The following is a 13,458-nucleotide window of genomic DNA, read 5'->3' on the forward strand; positions in this document are numbered from 1 at the left end:
ACTGAGTGTTTAGTTCTAGCTTTCCAAGATGTTGGCATCCTCATCAGCAAGATATAAGATATCCTGTCCCTCTACATCCTTACCCAGTTTTTGGCATGCCTTAAAAAAAATTTTTTTTGAGCCATTTTAGAGGCCATGAGTGTTAATATAGTGGTTTCAGTTTGCATTTCCCTATTTCCCATTGGTATATCTTTTATTATAAAATTATCTGTTCAAATTTTTGCCCACTTTTAAATATGGCTTTTATTTTCTACTTATTGAGTTGTAAATATTTTCTTTATTAAACATGCTAATGGGGCGCCTGGTTGGCTCAGTGGTTTAGGCCTTTGCCTTCAGCTCACATCATGGTCCCTGTGTCCTGGGATCCAGTACTGCATCAGGCTCTCTGCTCCTCAGGGAGCCTGCTTCCTCCCCTCTCTCTCTGCCTGCCTCTCTGCCTACTTGTAATCTCTATCTGTCAAATAAGTAAATAAAATCTTAAAAAAAAAATGCTATTAATCCTTGCTCAGAAATGTATTGTGGAAACACATTCATCATGTCTGTGACCTGCCTTGTATTTTCTTTTGGTGGCTTTCAGAAAGTAAATTTTTTTTTGTTTTGATAAAGTCCAACTTACAATTTATTTTCTTTTATGGTTTTTGGGTTTTTTGTCTCATATAGGAGATGTTTGCCTAATTCAAGTCACAACAATTTTATTGCATGTTTTCTTCTGTAAGTTGTATAGTCTTATCTCTTATATTTGTCTATAATTAATTTTTAGTTAATTTTATAGGGATGAGGTAAGAACTAGGGAAGAAGCAATAAAAGGCATCCAAATTGGAAAAGAAGAAGCAAAATTGTCTCTGTCTATAGATAACATGATCTTACACATTTAAAAAAAACAAACAAACCTAAAAACTCCATGTGCAAAAAAAAAAACTTATTAGAATTAATAAATGAATTCATTAAATTTGCAGGTTCAAAATCAACTTACAAAAATCAGTTGCATTTCTATGAGATGACAACACACTCTCCAAAAAAGAAATTTGGAAAGCAACTCAGACTCAAGGATCAATGAAAGTTTATTTTGGGATACAAAGTGCAATGAAACGAAAGAACTCCTTCTCTTCTATTCTTAGTCTTCTAGCTTTCTGAAAATGTATATTTGGGATGCAATGTTTACCTCTTGAGGAAAGAGAGTATGACATCAAAATAAATTATCCTTAGTAAAATGTAGCTTCAGACATGCACTCATCATGCAAAAGGTTTTTCAGTCTTAACCTTATTTACTTGCTATGTGAATTACTGTGTCCTTTGCATTTAAAGTTTCCTCATTTGTGGAAGGGGATAATGATGCAGACCTCTTCACAAGATCACTGTGTCACTTAACTAATTAATACTGTAATTATAAAGTACTTAGAAAATATAATGCACTACACAAATGCCAAGTGTTGTTATTGGAATCATTTGAGTGCTCAGCTCATCTAGATTTACTACGTTAGCAAGGCAAATAATTCTAAACAGTAAGAAAGCCTCAACCATACATACTAATTAATCTAATTTAAACATTTATTATGTACTGTAAATATGCCTTGTTAAAATATGCATTTTAGTGAAGGCCACCATTAAAATCATCCTTTAGAAATTGAGTTGCTTGAGGTCTGCATAAAATGAATTCGGCATTGGCCTTTCTTGGTGACAGTTTAGATCACATTTATCTTATAAATAATTACATTGTTGATTTATTTGTTTATTTGACTGAGAGCTGATTGTCAGGGATTCAGTTAATATTAATTTTTAAAGTGAGAATAAAAGAAGGGAAATTAGCATATTCTCTTTGTCTCTGAAATGTAAGATTTGAAAAGAGACCCTATGTTTTTGACTCCCATGCTATTATTTTGGTCTAATATCCATCAGGGGACCTGTTCTGAAAAGGAAATGCCCAACAGTGGAAGATGGGAACATGCTGTGTGCTTAGAGGGAGAACTTGATTTTGACAACGAGAGCCACATTACCTCTGTAGGTTTCATCAGTAGGTCCCAGAGTTGATAAAACTTTTGCAAAGCTGAATAGAATCTATGCATGAATCCTTAGTGCCTCAGTTCCTCAAAAGGAGAAACACAATGACTAATTCTACATGCAGAATTAAAAGACTTTGTGAGGGTTGTTTTTTACTTAAATGAATCCACTATTAAAAAGCAATAATAATAACTTGTTCCAAGTAATGACATTTTACCCACTACAGTCACAAGCTGAATTCTCTTTTACTCTTCTGAAAAATACAAGCTAGCTGGTCAGTTGGATCAATACCTAAACATTTTTCTCCACAGAACTCGAAGTAGAATTGCTATTGCTGAGTGTAAAATACATTCCCCGGGATACTATCTTTCGATCCTTGTCAGGGTCCTCTTTCTGTCAGCAACCTAAAGATACATATTAACAGTTGTAAAATAATAATACAAATATATATAAAAAGATGTAACTTGAGACTTTCCTGACTTCTTTCATACTCACAATTACCATCAATGAAAATTTTATTAAACCTCTCATGACTCTACATTTTCCTAGTACAGATTGAACAGCTGCCTACACAATTTTTTCCACTAAACCTGCTACACAGACTGATGTGTGAAGCTATCTCTCCACCTACTGACTCTTTTCTAGCAAGTCCTGTCCTGTCACAAAACAATGTACTTTCACAAGTGACCAACCACTGGAAATGGCCACCTCTCCACAGCCATAAAGTAGACTTACAACTAGGACCATCAGAATACACATCAGGAAAAACAACTTTCAAAAATGAAACTCTGAAAATATTTACCTCTTTGTCTTTTTGTTGGCAGACCCATCAGGTAATTTCCACGTTCTGAGCTATCACAATGAAAAAAAGCAAACTCTGTCACCATTTTGATTTACAAATAAAATGTACTTTTGAGATTAAAAGGCAATGTACTGGAAAATGTATTACAAAGAAAAATTACATTTTAGGGAAATTAATTGTGGTTCCTAAGTAATAGAATAAACATATTGATGTAATTCCTTTTGAAATATTACCTAGTCATAGTGAAAATAAAATATTCCCAAACAAATTTACATTTGTCTTTCTCTTTCCAGCTCCTCCCCATCACATTTATCTTTACATTTAAAAAACTGAGCATATGTTAAAAGAGATGGCTCTCAAAACATTGAAATATGTATAAACTATGGTCACAGAGGCATTTTTAAATAAATTTTAAACCTTCACTGCAAGAGTGAGAACATTAGTTATGAAAGTAGTTTAGCCCTGAGATCACTAGATTTCATTTTATATTTTATGCACTTTTTAAACACAAACTTACACACCAGCTTCCCAAACACCTTCACCTTGTTCAAAGGGTCCCTAAGACAAATATTTATGTATTAAACAAATATTTATGTATTTATGTATTTGTGTTTCTCAGCAACTTGACTGATCTCTCCTGATGGCCTCGTATCTTTAATAAGAAGTAACATCTGAGTCATCTAAGGGAGCATTTATCATTAAATTCAACTTCTAATTTGATATATACTTTTAAATAAAAGACAGAAATTAGCATATAATAATAAAATCAGCTTGATTTAAAAATTACCTATGAGCTGAAAAGAAGCATAAGAAATCCACAAGTACAATGAATCGTGGAACACTACATCAAAAACTAATGACATACTGTATGACGACATAACATAAGAAAAAAAAAGGAAAAAAGGAAACCTACAATGTCCAAAAAAAAAGCCAAAAAAAAAAAAATCATGTAAATTGCTGCTGTTTGTAATGTTAACTGTTTGGCAAAACACAACTCTGAGTATAGATTGATTACAATAAACAAATAGGTCCTGAGGAAGTCATGAGTTCTCATGGTTTGTCTCCGATGCATAGTATCCTTTACCTGAAGCTTTTACCCACCTAGGGATGACTTTTATTTTCTTCTACGTCTAATCCTATTTCTTAATTAAGCGAGGACCGATTGAATTATTTTTCAAGGAATGTGTCATTCGGGCTTTTTGTATGGTGACTAACACAACACAATAAAAAAAATAGGGAAATTTTTTTTTTAATGTCCTTTCTAGAATGACTCAGTTGAGACCTATTGGTACATGGCTTCCAAACACCACAGAGTGATTAGAGCTAAGACTTAACCTGCACTGATGGTCAGAGTACCAACACGCAGAGGGCAGAAATGCTTCTGCTTGGTCGCTTAAGTTGCTTGATAGGGGTTCCAGAGGTATTTGGAAAGGAGCCTTAAAGGCAAGTGTGCTAAAGCTTTTCAGTGTCCCTAACTGGAGTGGAGAAGTGATTTTCGTCTATCACAGACTTCTCCCATTTACTCTCTTTCTGAAGCACGCCCTCCAACCCCACTCCCTCTCCCTATACCAACTGCCTTCCCAGTGCCTGCAGCCGAGACCCCTGTGCCCTTTCTGGCAGTGAGAGCAAAGCGTCCTTCCCTCCTCTCTTCAGGAGTTCTGATAACTTGGCAGGCACACTCTGTGTTTTGATTTCTGTAAAGTTTCCTCCCCCCCAAATTTTATCATTATTGAGTCTTACTTACTAGCTTTCTACTTTCTTACTCATCCTCCCATGACAAATAAAATATATTGTAAAACTTTGTAGGAGTAAGATTTTAGTTTATATACTGAAATGAGGAGCAAATTAATAAGAGAAGGCCAAACCTATGGGCAGATGGGTACTCAAAACATCTGAATGAAAAAGAACATCCCCTATAACGAGAGTTTGGACACTAGGATCTTGCCCTGATTTTGATTTCTGGCACACTGAGAGGGCAGCCCAAAAGACGCTGATGCTAGAGGTTGATGCTTGATTTCTCTAGGCCATTTCTAGAGCAGGTCCAAGTTACTCTTAATTACTTCTAGCTCTAAAAATTTCAGAAAGGAGCATAGCAGATGCTGTTGCAAAAATAAAGGCAAGAAGTGGAAGGGGGCTGGAAAGTGAGGAAGGCTAAAGATGAAAGCGGTCTCAAGCTTCTGGAAGTTCATTTACAGAAATTAAGGCAATAGTATACCTTGTATAGATAGTATCACCACTCTTCAGAAGAGAAGGTTGTAAAACTATAAGGGGAATCAGTCTAATGGTTTCCGTTTATCTTTTACAGAGTCAACTACAAACATTAAGTACTGAACATAACTTTGATTTCTCAAGAGTACTTAGAAGCCTGTGAAAATCATAGGAGGTTAAAAAAAATTAAAAAAAAAAAAAAAAAAAAAAGAAAATCATAGGAGGAATGCCGAAATGTCCTTGGGCAAACTACCTGTTAGACTACTAACACAGTCTGATACTACTTAAGATGCAACCAACTCTTAAATTTCAAGGATGTGCTTTCCCTCCAGGCATGCATTTTGTAAAGGGAAGATAATGCTGCCTTTTGTAGTGCTTTAGCTTTGATTATGTAGCCCTCCCTTTCTGGATAAAAAGTTTTAAGACTTTAAAATAGCTTTTTTCTTCCTCCTTGCATGTGTTCCTGTAAAACCTACCAGATCCCATCTTTCTCCATAAATCAGTATAAATGAGTACAGCTACCCAATTACATAAGTCAAGAGCTATAAGCTTCATAAGATCAGTCAGTTCCATGGCTATAACAGGTGAAATAGTTGTTTTCAGAGATTTTCTACAACTTTCTACTAACTTGCCTTCTAGTTTATACAAAGTATCATGAGATTTTGTGCAAATGATTTATACTGTTCAAATCTGGTTCTTCCAGATTCACAGAAAATATAAAAGTAATAATAATAGTAATAATAAATGTCATTTTGCAGTTCTTACAATATGCTAATTCAGTTTCATTCTTCAGTTAAAGTCTTGTTTCATCCTCCAAAAGCCCTTTTATTATTATCCTAATTTTGTTTCCAGCTTTATTGAGATATAATTGTCATATAACATTATATAACTTTAAGGTATACAACATAATGATTTGATATATGTTTTACAAAATGATAAGTTTACAATAAGTTGCAATAAATTTGGTTAACACATTCAACGCTTCACTTAGTTACAATTTTTTCTTGTGATGAAACCAATTTAAAATCTAATCTTAGCAACTTTCAAATATATGATATAGTAGTGTTAACTATAGTTACTCTGTTGTACGTTATATCTCCAGAACTTACTGATGTCATGACTGGAAATTTGTACCTTTTGACCATCTTCACCCATTTCCAAACCCCTCCCTCAACACCTGGAAACTAACAATCTGTTTTCTGTTCCTATGAGTTGCTGTTGTTGTTGTTTTAGATTTCATATATAAGTCAGATCATATGGTATTTGTCTCTGACTTATTTCACTTAGCATAATGCTCTCATGTTTCATCCATTTTGTTGCAAATGGCATGATTTCCTCCTTTTATGGCTGAATAATATTCCATTGCACATATAATGCCACATTTTCTCTCTCCATTACATCAGCGGGCACTTAGGTTATTTCCTTGGCTTGTCCATTATAAATACTGCTGCAATGAACACGAGGATACAGACATGTCTCTGAGAGAGTGACTTAATATTCTTTGGCTATATACCCAGAAGTGGGATTTCTGGATCATATAGTAGTTCTAATTTCAATTTTTTGAAGAACTTCCATACTGTTTTTCATAGCTGCTCTACCAATTTACATTCCTGCCAACAATATTACAAGATACTTCTTTTCTCCACATTCTTGTCAGCAGTGTTAGCTCTTGTCTTCTTGAAAAGAGACATTCTTTTTTTTTTTTTTTAAGGTGAAAGGTGATAGCTCATTGCATTTCCGATTTGCATTTCCCTGATGATTAATGAGGACAAACACATCTTCATATACCTGTTAGCAAATAATATCTTCTTTGGAAAAATATCTATATCCTTTTATTTGGCCTGTTTTTATTTTTCTTTTACTACTGAGTTGTATCCCTTCTTTATATAGTTTGGATATCAATCCTTTGTCAGATAAAAGGTTTGCATTTAGGTTTTAGACAAGTCTAGTCATGTGTGAAATACTTGAGTTGTTATAAGATTGTGAAAGAGACTCATTATAAATTATTAGATGAAACAAAAAAACACACCAAACAAACTTCTCCATATAGTCCTACCTTAAGAACTATCCCAAAAGCTCACATCAATAGAGAAGTGCTCAAATGTTGGTGATGCAAGAAAGGAGCACTATGTCTAAAGAAGTTTTTGTTTTTTTGTTTTTTTGTTTTTCATTTTAGAAAGTATAGCTAATGGACTTATGTGTGAAACATATTAAGAAATAGGAAGTAAAATCCTATTGAACCAAAGAAACGAAGTAAAAGTATACAGATTTTCTCAGAACTAATCTGGGTAAAATAGATTGAGTAATACTGGGCTGAACATCCACGAATCCTGGAATGTTTAGCTGAACTGTAATGTACTAAGAATCTAGTCACCTTTTTTTTTTTTAAGTCATAAGCATGAAAATTTTAAAAGACTGTCCTATAAATATCCCCAGTTGTTAGTGGGCTATGCTTCAGGAATGCTTTCCTTAGTGTTAGAAAATCCATATACAAGAATGGTGGAAGTATATAAGAAAGGACTGGCCTATTAGAATAATTATTTAATAGGGGGAAAATAAGTAAAAGAACTTTTAAATTGGATTAAATAGATCATAATTAAGATTTTTTTGCACCTTTAATTCTAATGACCACTCTGTGTGGTAGGTATGAAAAGGCTACTGATTTTTCTTTTTCCAAATGCTTGAGGTCTGAAAGGAGAACATGGCTAAACAGAATGTTGATCCCTTCTGCCCAGATTTCGACCATGGGTGCCCATGTCTCACCCTCGAACTCACAAACTCAAAACTTAAGAGAAATTAAGTTTTGTCTACTCTAGCCATTCTCACCTAATATTTTGATAAAAACAAACAAATACTAACTTTCTTTCTCTGGAGATCCACTGAAGAGACAGCTCGGAAACTTTCCTTCCACCATCCCTTTGTCCTCCCCAGATTAAAGAGTTCTTTGTGCTAGTCTCAAAGCAAAATGACTCAGAGACTGGGAACATCATTCAAGATCAGTTCCTGCCATTGTGTTTCCTTGATGCTGCCTTAAGCTTGCCTTTTTGTGTAAGTCACAGCAGAATACTTTTTCCACTCCTCAATTTAAACTAACTAGTTGAAAAAGGATCTGAGCCAGGAAAAGACAAACAAAACAAAACAAAACAAAACCCCTGATTTTAAAAAATAAGCCAATACTTGAGCACATGATATGCAGAGATTGAAGTAAACAAAACTATAGTAAGAGACAACTCACACTGGTATATTCCAGGTCCTCATGGTGGAGTGTTTTCCAGTAACATGAAGTTATGGTCTCTACTCTCTTTATTCTTACTTTTGCTGCCTTGGCACACTTTGAGGGTAGCATTTACAAACTTTTTCTTTTTTAATTAAGGCAAAAGAAAGTGCCACACTTTTGTTCTCAATGGTAATTCTAACAGTAAGTCAGTATTTAACACAGCCATTCATATTGCATAAAATAGTTTTCCTTCTGATAGGAAAGTGCATTTTAAGCTTATGTTTGCTAGAGATTAAGATGTGTAACCCAGAACTCAAAAGATTAAAAGATATGAAAGCAAAAACAATAGCTTATAGTGAAAGATAAAGTCACGAAAAACTTCAATCTTATACAGGTAGCATTAAACTTTCTATTTAAGTATTTAGAAGTGAAACATCTAGATATTTGTATTAGGAGAAATATAATTAACAAAGTATATTTTCAAGTCTTCATTGTTGGTCACTTAAAAGAATTTGTGCTTACAAATTAAAAGAAAGAAATTGACAGATTCTAAGTAGATGCTTCATAAGTGAGCCTATGTTCATCCTTATAAAACATGAATATAATATTATTTATTCCTTCAGCAGTAATTTACATATAGAATTATACATTGCTAAATTCAGTAAACAGAGGGTTTTGTCTTGTTTTGTTTTGCATTAAGCACAAAACATAGGATTATGTAGAATTAAAAGCATCTGGATATACATCATTATTACTTATAGAAATTTAAATTAATATTTTATACTAATATAAACAAAGTAATACCCAATATCTTTCATTATTAGTGCACCCAATATTTATAATTTTGTGGGGAAAACAAAATCCAATTATAAGATTCAGAAAGTCTATTTTCTGTAAGTTTATCCCAAAAGCACTGAAACAGTAGATTTAGGGCTTAAAATTTAGAATCAGAAATTATTGCTTGGATCATTCATGTCACACAGCTACAGAACAGAAATTGTTTCTTCCATCTTTACAGTCTTCATAATGCATATTGTTTTATGAAAATTTAGCTTAAAAATATTTGTGAAATTAAACAGTTCTCTAAGGACTAGTGTCCAGAATCTATAAAGAACTTAGCAAACTCAACACCCAAAGAACAAATAATCCAATCAAGAAATGGGCAGAGGACATGGACAGACATTTCTGCAAAGAAGACATCCAGATGGCCAACAGACACATGAAAAAGTGCTCCATATCACTCGGCATCAGGGAAATACAAATCAAAACCACAATGCGATATCACCTCACACCAGTCAGAATGGCTAAAATCAACAAGTCAGGAAATGACAGATGCTGGCGAGGATGCGGAGAAAGGGGAACCCTCCTACACTGTTGGTGGGAATGCAAGCTGGTGCAACCTCTCTGGAAAACAGCATGGAGATTCCTCAAAATGTTGAAAATAGAACTGCCCTATGACCCAGCAATTGCACTATTGGGTATTTACCCTAAAGATACAAACGTAGTGATCCAAAGGGGCACGTGTACTCGAATGTTTATAGCAGCAATGTCCACAATAGCCAAACTATGGAAAGAACCTAGATGTCCATCAACAGATGAATGGATCAAGAAGATGGGGTATATATACACAATGGAATACTATGCAGCCATCAAAAGAAATGAAATCTTGCCATTTGCGACAACATGGATGGAACTAGAGCGTATCATGCTTAGCGAAATAAGCCAAGCGGAGAAAGACAACTATCATATGATCTCCCTGATATGAGGAAGTGGTGATGCAACATGGGGGCTTAAGTGGGTACGAGAAGAATAAATGAAAGAAGATGGGATTGGGAGGGAGACAAACCATAAGTGACTCTTAATCTCACAAAACAAACTGAGGGTTGCTGGGGGGAGGGGGTTTGGGAGAAAGGGGTGGTATTATGGACATTGGGGAGGGTATGTGTTTTGGTGAGTGCTGTGAAGTGTGTAAACCTGGTGATTCACAGACCTGTACCCCTGGGGATAAAAATATATGTTTATAAAAAATAAAAAATTATATTAAAAAAAAATCACATCTCATATTTAGTGTGGTGTAGTTTCTTATCCAATAGCTAAAAGGTTTTTAAATTGCACTCAGGTGTTTTAATTGGATTGTTCTTTTCCACAAAGAACATAGCTACCACCCAATTTTTTTAAAAGAAAACAACTTTACAACAAACCACATGACACGTATGTTACAAAATGTTTTTATGAAACAATTTAGAATATAAACATCTAACCTAATTTTTCTACCTATTCCAGATAAAAATGGCTTTGAAGAATATCCATATAAACTTTTTTACAGGATAAGAAAAGTGTTGAGGTTTTTTTAAAGAGATTTCCATGCCGGGTACAAATAGTGAAACAAATAGTGAATACTTAATGAGAGCAACAAATAAAATTTAATAAAAATTCCAGAGACTCACAACCTTGAAACTATTTGGTCTAACTTATTGTCTTGGCTCCTTGTAACCAGTGTATACTCAAGGGACAATGCTATATGGTGTATTTCTCAAATAGACCTTTTGCTCACTTTAACCAGGTGTCTACCCAAAACCTAACTTTCATTCCCTAACACAGTAATATTTATTATCTCTGCCCTTGGACTCTCTTCTGTTCTCAGCAGCAGCAATACTCCTCCACATCACATACCATTTGCAAATGTCATTCCCTATGTAGGGAATATATCCCATTTGTAAATCCATAATATTGTTAGGAAGGTCCTCAAAGTTCTGAAGGAAAGGACTTCAAGATACATAAAGTTATACACGTTCTGGTGTCAACTGCATTAAGTTGCTCATCCAATATTAATCAAGTGCATATTATGTGCCAGGCACAGTGAGAGCAGCTATGAAAGCTACAAGCAACAAAGAAATGATGGGGAAAACCCAGATGTTTTCCCTCCTGTAACTTATACCTTCATGGAGGGGACAGAGAACAGTCCTGATAGTAGTTAACTCAGCTGAAGGGCACCAGGAATACTTTCATTTGAACAGGTTGTACCTATGACTTCTTGCAATAGGAAAGAACACACCTGTGGGAACTGTGGTACGTCTTAACAGGGGCAATAGAAAAAGCTGATTATAGCATTTGAGCTCATATGGATAAGGATGGGAATAGTTGAGGGGTAGATTAGGTGTTGTCATAGAGAAGGGGCAATTCTAGCATTGGAGATCTAAATAACCTTATCTAGAGAGAAGACAGATTACGGCAGAGGTAAAGCTGTAACTGGCTTTATAAAGTAGTCATTCATTTAGAGAGGGGGGATTATGGTTATTTTGTGGGTCACTCAGTGACCTCGATGATGCGAATGTTCTGTGAGAGACATTACATCCTGCAGGAGAACAACAGTGCTTAGCTGTTACCAGTGGGATCAATTTGCAAGAACATTGAGGCCCAGGTCTGAGTGATGTATCAGTTCCCAGACATCAGAGGTTGCTTCTTTTTTCCCCCACAGATAATTCAGAAAATAAACAGGATAGGGGCACCTGGGTGGCTCAGTGGGTTAAAGCCTCTACCTTCGGCTCAGGTCATGATCCCAGGGTTCTGTGATCAAGCCCCACATCGGGCTCTCTGCTCAGCGGGGAGCCTGCTTCCTGCTCTCTCTCTGCCTGCCTCTCTGCCTGCTTGTGATCTCTCTGTCCAATAAATAAATAAAATCTTAAAAAAAAAAGAAAATAAACAGGGTAGAATAATAAATATCACTAGAACTAATACACATAATGTGGCCCAAAAGAGCCCTCTTTATGAAGATGGCATTAAGCTCAGACCCAAGGCATAAAGACATGAAGAGCTGAAGAAGAAGAAAGAAAGAAGAAGAGGGCGGGGGGGAGAAAAGAAAAGAAAAGGAAAAAGAAAAAGAAGGAAAAAACTTACCAAGCAAAGACAGGTACAAAGAACAGAGGATAGAAGGGGCAGAGCATCTTCAAAACCAGAAAGAGGAACAATGTGTCTGGAAAAAAAGTGAAAAGCAGGGAGAAAAGCACGAGATACACGGCCATCCAGATCATAGTAACAGGTTTACACGGAGCAATGGGAGCAATGGGAAGCATTAACAGTGTGGGTGTGTGGAATGACTTATCAGGGACTTGATGCCAGGGCCACATCCAGGCATCTGAGTATTACAGGCTGAATCGTGTCCACCCAAACTGTATGTTAAACTGCTAGCCCCCAGCACTTAGGGATGTTACTGTGGAACCAATACACCATCCTTCAGTGTCCAAAGCTATGAAATCAAGGATAAAAGTTCACTGAATCAGTGTTTATTTTGGCTTGAAAAAAAGAAAAGGTAGTATACAGTAGTATCCCAAAAGTGTTCATCTCTCTGGGGTTCAAATCTATAATGAGGATTGAGGACAAGAAGGCAACCATATTGCTTCTCATTCTAAAGTTATAAGAGTTATCATATAGGCCATTGGAATCATACTTCTGAAAATACAACTCTGTATTTATATCATATCTTTCTTCTAAGGAGTTCAAAACACTTCAAAGACATTTTCATATCAATTCTCAAAGCATCCTGTGAAGGCAGGTAGGTGGGAAATATTATCATTCCTATTTGACATTTCTATACACCTACTCACTTGATTATAAGATCATTTTAACTGAATATATAATTTTTTCTGGGAAAAGAATACATGCCCAGAGAAAAAAATGATGTTCATAAGAAAAATAGTGTAATTTTTTATTAAGATCACACTCAAATGCTAAATGGCCTAACCATTTGTAATTTACACAATGACCCTTGAGATTTTAATTTAGATATAATTTCTTCTCCTTTCTCTTAAAAAAACAGGAGTATTAACAAAATGACAACCATAGTTTTCTAGGTAACACCAGACTGAGGATAATTGGTCTCTTTTACTTATATATTCATAATACAGTGTCTGTTACACATTTAAGGAGAGCACAGAAACATTCTGAAGTCCAAAAAGCTAAAAATATGATTACTATTTTTTTCCTTTAAATAAAATATCACTCTAGATGATGATTTGTAATGAGAAATAGATTTATCAGAGAGGTCAACTTTAAACAAAAATGCAAATTAAAACTTTCTAATTTTGAAAAAAAAATCACTATACCCCAACTCCTATCTCCCCCCCACCGCCTCTGAGAGGATAAAGACAAATATCCCTAACTCTAGCCTTTCCTTCCTTCAACAGCTTTATCTCCTATCCCTACCCTCCTGCTACTTCTGCTTCAGATTCACTGT

Source organism: Mustela lutreola, chromosome 5 (assembly GCF_030435805.1).
Source record: "Mustela lutreola isolate mMusLut2 chromosome 5, mMusLut2.pri, whole genome shotgun sequence".
In the NCBI taxonomy this organism is placed as follows: domain Eukaryota; kingdom Metazoa; phylum Chordata; class Mammalia; order Carnivora; family Mustelidae; genus Mustela; species Mustela lutreola.